This window comes from Centrocercus urophasianus, unplaced genomic scaffold, assembly GCF_019232065.1.
Source record: "Centrocercus urophasianus isolate 14NV4802_14NV808 unplaced genomic scaffold, USGS_Curo_1.0 seq_686, whole genome shotgun sequence".
NCBI lineage: Eukaryota > Metazoa > Chordata > Aves > Galliformes > Phasianidae > Centrocercus > Centrocercus urophasianus.
This window is the reverse complement of record NW_024885295.1, coordinates 171-6,515: the sequence shown is the minus strand read 5'-3', so window position 1 is coordinate 6,515 and position 6,345 is coordinate 171. Positions and strand designations below refer to the sequence as shown.

General features: G+C 38.9%; 1 long non-coding RNA gene across 1 annotated transcript; it reads right to left on the bottom strand.

Annotated features, from left to right (window-relative positions):
- Positions 1–563: 563 nt before the first annotated feature.
- LOC122170370 lies at positions 564–5,133 on the bottom strand. The gene is made up of 3 exons (XR_006171749.1): positions 4,698–5,133; positions 2,464–2,629; positions 564–1,916 (listed from the first exon to the last, which is right to left on the bottom strand). It is a non-coding gene; the product is annotated as an uncharacterized LOC122170370 (long non-coding RNA).
- Positions 5,134–6,345: the final 1,212 nt, after the last annotated feature.

Genomic DNA, 6,345 nt, shown 5'->3' with positions numbered 1-6,345 from the left:
CCATGCATACCTGCAATAAATTAAAAAATATTTTGAACGTTTGCAGACTCTTTTCTCTGTAGCTGCTTAAGTGAGGACAGGCAATGACAGATGGAACATCAAATGCTGCATCTTTGACGTTATTTTATCTACAATCTTTTCCCAGTACGTAGAAGACTTGGAGTAAGGTACACTGTTGTCACCAACTGATAGTGCTAGTGAAGGTGAATTCACTCAAACAGGCATACTATTGCCAAAGAAAGACAATTTGCAAGAACCCTTATTTCTGCCTAGTAGGGCAGTTCTTTGCAAGCATTCTACAAGAGGACTGAATTTCAGAAGAGACAAGAAACACAAGGGGAGTCGCAATATCCAAGGTCCTCATAGAACTGTATTTCAAAATATGGAGCAGCCAGACAGAGAAAGTAGAATATTTTATAGTATACACTGTACAAAATATGCCTCACAGCTAATCCAACCAGACACATAGCCAGCCAGGGCAGATCTACTAAATAAAGCCATGAGATCTTTTCCCTAAAATAGAGCATATTAAGGAATTTGGTGGTTCATAATACGCAATAAAACTCATAGCTGGCAGTAAACAGGATTGAAACAAAGTCATGGAGGATACATTCCTTTATTTGATATCAGCATAGAGTCCCATCAAATAACTGAGAAAACTTTATTCAAACATGCAAAGAAAAAGCAGGGATTTGTTTTGTGACTTACAATATTGAACTCTGCTCACTGGGCTGTGTCCATGCAACTAAATGGTGGTAATGCTCACTAGTACAAAATTTCTTCCTAGTTCCCATACCCTTATCATTTCCTACTGATTTTCTTCCTTTTTAATTATAGGGGATGTAGACTTTCTGATGAGTTCAGAAAAGAAAAGAAAAGCTTGTTGGTATTGTGAATTCTGAAATCACAGCAGAGGAATGCCACACACTTATTAGCCAAGTGTTTCCATCCCTCTGTATATGTGACTCTTCCCTCAAGCTAATCATTTTCTTAACCTTTTGCCCTTTCCGTGGCATCATAGCTATTTAGTAATATTTTTTTCCCATCTTGTAAAATGTGTGACCCCATTACCTTCCTAGTTGATTTACACAAAGATCAACTTAAATGCAAAGAGTAGTTCACAGAGTCTCTGTTCCATACTTTTTGTCTGAATATGTTAGTCAATACCCACTAATGCTCCCTGAGGAAAAAGACATCCAGATGATTAGGAAGGAAGAGGAGGTACCGCAGCTTTTTAAAGTTGTTTCTGGTGCCTTTTGTCTCAGTCACCAGCCTCACAACTGAATTTTCTGGAAGAGCTTTTTTCCTTTGAAAACTGCCTTCTGGGCTAACACTTAGAACATGTACTTGGAACCATATCCAACATAGGGTTGCAATTAGCAGCCCGTATAGCACTTCTGTTGACCAAATAACCAGCTGAGTTTATTGCTGAGGATGTATTCACAATATCACCATCTACTGAAATTAAAAGTTACTGTAACTGCTATGTTGTCTAAGCCAGATAAAATTCTATTCTCTTTCTCATGTCACATTAGCCATGAACACTAGTGAAAGAGCCAGTATTTGAAAAGGTGACAACTTTAATAGAGAAGAGCAGAAAAGATTCAACTAGAATATTTTACATGGGAAAGAAGACTCAAAATAAAATAATAAATAAATGAATAAACCAATACTGAAAGCACTTTTATCTTAATCTCAAGTGTTGAACAGCATTAGAATAATTTCTTTCAACATACGTATTAAAATGGATGAGTGTTCAGAAGAGTTGAATCAGTTCACCAGATGACGTGGCTACACTTCTAATATGAGAAATCTGTGTTGCCTACTGACTGTTGAGAACTCACCACTTGGAGAGGAGTAATGCTTTAAGAATATAGTTTGTATTTCTTCTCTTCTTGGAAAGTCCATGATGAGAGCTGGAATACAGAAGCACAGCATATGAATAAAGTAAATCAGACAGGAAAACTCCCACTTACCTCTCTTCTACAATGGATCGTCAGAAGAGTGTGAAAACTTTCTTAGAAAACTTATGGATTAAAATAATTTATAGAATGGAGTACCATACTGACACATAGTCCTGCTTTTAACCTTGAACAGAAAGTAAAGAAACAGTCAGCTTGAGAAGGCTTACAGAAAGAAATGTTTCTTCTAAAATTTTTCTAATTGGACTTAGTAACTGGACTTAGTAACCTAGTCTTGACCAGAGTCTATTCTTCCTCTAACAGAGATCAGTTCTATCGTGGCAAAGAAGCCCTGCATACTCACTGATCATTAGCAGTAGTAAAATCTATGCAAATTGATACTCTTCAGGTGAATGAAAGAATAAGAAAATAACAAATTTTACATGCTATGTCTGAAGGTTATGAGTACATGTAGAAACAGTATCAACAGGAAAATGTCAGCAGTGGACACATGCCAGGAAGAGCATAGACAGATTATAAAGAATTCAACACATATGCCTACCAGTCTGTATGGGTTCTCAGATGTTAAAAACTTAATTTTCATTCAAGGTGGTTGTGCTGCTGTTGGGATTTGAGTTTGATGATTCACCTTTTTAAAGCATAGCCCATCTTTCACAAATTTCTCTCCTAGGAAGTTGCAAAAGGCAAACAGAGCAGTGGGGAGGAAGCTGTAAGAAACAGGACATGTGTTCTTCACACCATATGATGCATTGCTCTCAACATTGTTGCTAAAAAGTTCCTGAGAAGCTTGAAGGAATGCAGCAAATGTCTGGCAAAATATGCAGAGATATCTGCAAGATTCAGGCCAAGCACTGAATCTTTCCTTCTTGCAGCATTGCTGCCCTTTCTGTTAGTTTAATTGATATAGCCATTATTCTCAGGAGGGTTAAAGCAATGTAAAGGCCATTTAGTCTGCCTATAATGTATGGGAAGCCTTGGGTAGGAAATCTGCCACACAGGTTTGTATAGCACCTCTCCCTCAGCTCCAAAAACTGGAGGGGAAACCGTAGAGCACAGTGTTACAGATCTGTGAAGTATGCTTGATCCTGTCTATCCCTCATCCGCCACCAATACAAGCGCTGCAGACCCATCCAATTTGGAAACATGAGTTCAAAAGCCTTTCCACTCTTTGTATGCTGACTTCTATGCAGCTGCTAAGCTTGCGCTTGATATGTTTATGTTAAGGGTTTGGTGCAAGCAGAGCTTATTTTGTATAGCTGTCTGAAAATGTCCCCCCCACCCCTTTTTAAAAATGGGCAAAAGACCAAATAGTTCTGTAAAGCTTTTAAGATCCTATAGTCTACAGAAGACATTTAGTGTTCTGAACTAAAAATGAACATTTTCAGGGAAAGCAGACATTTTCCTGGCGGAAAAAAATGTTATATTGTTAAAAAATGATGAGTTTAAAAGCATTCAGATGATCCTTATCACTAAAATATACTGAAAACTAAAGAGGGCAGTTCTGTGTGAATTTTGCAGCTTCCAAACAAGTATAGGTTCCTTTAAAGACCTGCCCAACACAGGCAGCATAGTGCCTTGATGGAAAGATATTTCACGTGTTGATAATTTTGTAATGTTCCACATATTTATTTTGGTCTCAAACCCACCACGAGAAAAGAAAGCTTGCAATTCTTTGATGAAGTGATTTAATGAATGAATGGCTTAAAGAATATATGTGTTTGCCATGCAGTTCTTTTATCCTTTGTTATATAATGTGTTCCTTTTTTGTCTCTAATCATACAATCATATAATGGTTTAGGTTGGAAGGACCTTTAAGATCATCTAGTTCCAACCCCCTGCTATAGACAGGGACAGCTCACTCTAGATCAGGTTGCTCAAAGCTCCATCCAGATTGGCCTTGATTGCTTCCATGGAGGCAGCATCCACAGCCTCTCTGGGCAACCTGTTACAGTGTCTCACCAACCTTACAGTAAAGAATTTCTTCCTCATATCTAGTCTAAATCTACCCTCATCTAGTCTAAATCTACCCTAATGGTTTAACAAAATGCGTCACATTGCTAAACCCAAGATATACTGAGGACCCTGGATCTCTGTGACAGAGAATCTGGTTGCAAACAAATGAGGTCCTCCTTTCCTGTTGGGTACTGGGACTGGTAGCACTCATTTTTTTCCAAGTTTTTCTTCGTACCAAACTGCATGGTTGTCTGTAGGCATTCTGTGTTGGACAATACAGTGTGGCAGCAGCACTTTCTCTGGGCAGCGCTGAAGGACCTCAGAGAAAGAGATTGAGCTGGGCTCAGCATAACACCTTTTCTAGGCAATCCAACAGCCTGGTGTACAAGGACTACATGCAGAGCACCATCAGAGCGCCTAAAGTAATGATACATCACCTCAAGAAAATGGCCCAGGACAATCTAAAGCCACAAACAGCCAGAATTTTAGTGTGAGTCTCTCCACTGACACCACTGGGAGGATTCATCTGCAGCATCAGTGAGTCTGGCTTTCTTTAGTTCCAGGACTTGCAGAACCCTCTGCAGAAAAGTTAGGTAGCATTTCTGAAATTTCTGGCCCATAGTTACAGCATTTATTCTGAAAGAAAGCTGACTTTTTCTTCAGAAAGATTGCATTCAGAAGCTCTTGTATTTCAAGTGTTGAAAATCGCAGTCTGCAAGGACAAGAAGTAATCCGGTGCTATTATCTCTCCTCAAACACTGTATTTATCTTTTAAGCAGAAAAAAATGAAGCATGAGACATCAGTGAACCAAACCCCTGTACCTCTCAGAGAAGATTACATGGGAATTCAGATGTCCTAGAATAATTCACAGATTCCTGAGTTCACATGAGCAGCAGCAAAAGAGGAAAATTGCTCCATATCCTGTAGAGAGGAAATGAAAGGTATCAGGAAGAGAAGAATGTGCTGTGTGGTGCGAAAATTCTGTTTTGATTCCTGATGCTAAACATCTGCCTTTGTGTGTGTGTGTGTATGTGTGTGTGCATGCATGTGTGGAGTCACTTGACTTAGTGAGAGAAAAGCATCTTCAAAATTGTGCAAAGCCTATTACAGACCCAAGCTGTCTGAATTGGCAGCTGTGGGAACACCCACAGGAAGCATGGGACCCTGGAAGAAAAAGTGTAGGAGTACATCCTGTGGGGATAGATAAAAGTCAGAGCCGGGCTATGGGAACCTCTTCAGAACAAACATGCAAATACAGTTTCGCAAGTCAAAGTCTCAACTGTTTGTTTAGGGATTTTTTTGTTATTTGTTGCTTTTATTTGGCTTTCACAGAACAGAAAAAGGATCTCAGAAAAAAAAAATGAAATCAAAACCTTAGATGTTTTCTTTATTGCTTGGTGTGAACTCATATGCTTCGTCTGCAGCACCACAGCTTGTTTTTTCACCTTGAAGTGGAGGAATGTCAGAGCTCACCTACTTCTTCCACTGAGTTTGCTACTCAGCCACACACAGCTAATACAAGCAGTGCTAGTGCAAAGCTGCCCATAATTTCTGCAATGTCACTGTCTTGCTGAGAAACGTCTCCTCTCATCTGTATGAAAAGCTACAATTCCCTGCTTTAAAACTGTTAGTGCAGAAGAGTAACAGTGGAAGTGAACTTCACCCAAGTATTTATTAATGGATGCTCCCAACAGCTGAACTCAAGCAGAAATTGGTGTCCTACCAATAGCTTACCACGAACATCAACAGGTGACTGAGACTGTCTGCCACAGGAACACATGGGCCCTTGTATTCCCACCATCCCTGTAATATACTCATCTTTCTATCTTTCTTCTTACCTTTATGTGCCCTTCTGAATAAAGCTAGATGGATTTATTTTTATCTTACCTAGATGACATTTTCATTTAATATTGGTGTCTGGCAATCTTCTCAGTCTTTCAGCCAACTGTCTGCTATTCGTACTTGTAATATCCTGCAACACTGGTGCCCAGAGATCAATTGCACATTGTGTCAATTATTCTTTTTTTCTTTTTGTGTCTGAGCATTCCCAATTCTTAGATCACTATGAAGGCTGAGAAGAAGATTTTAGTTGGCTTTCTGCCCACTATCTATTATTTTTCCTGACTCTTATGCTGTATGTTCTCTTGCTTTTTTTTTTTTACTATCCAGACTAAATAATCTTTTCAATCTCTTCTTACAGGGAATGTGTTCTCTGTTGCTTTCTAATATTTCTGTTACCCACCTAGAATTTGTTTCTAATTCTGTGTCTGCCTTTTTTAGATGATGATACTAAAGTACTTAAACAAAACACAACAATCAAATTAAGATATGGCACCATAAATGCAGTACATAACACTCTCCAAGAGACTGTCAACCCACTTCTAATGTCAGTTTTGTAAGTCATTTTTGCTGTCACACAGCCAGAACATACATTCACTGTGCTGTCCGTGATATCTCATAGTTCTTGTT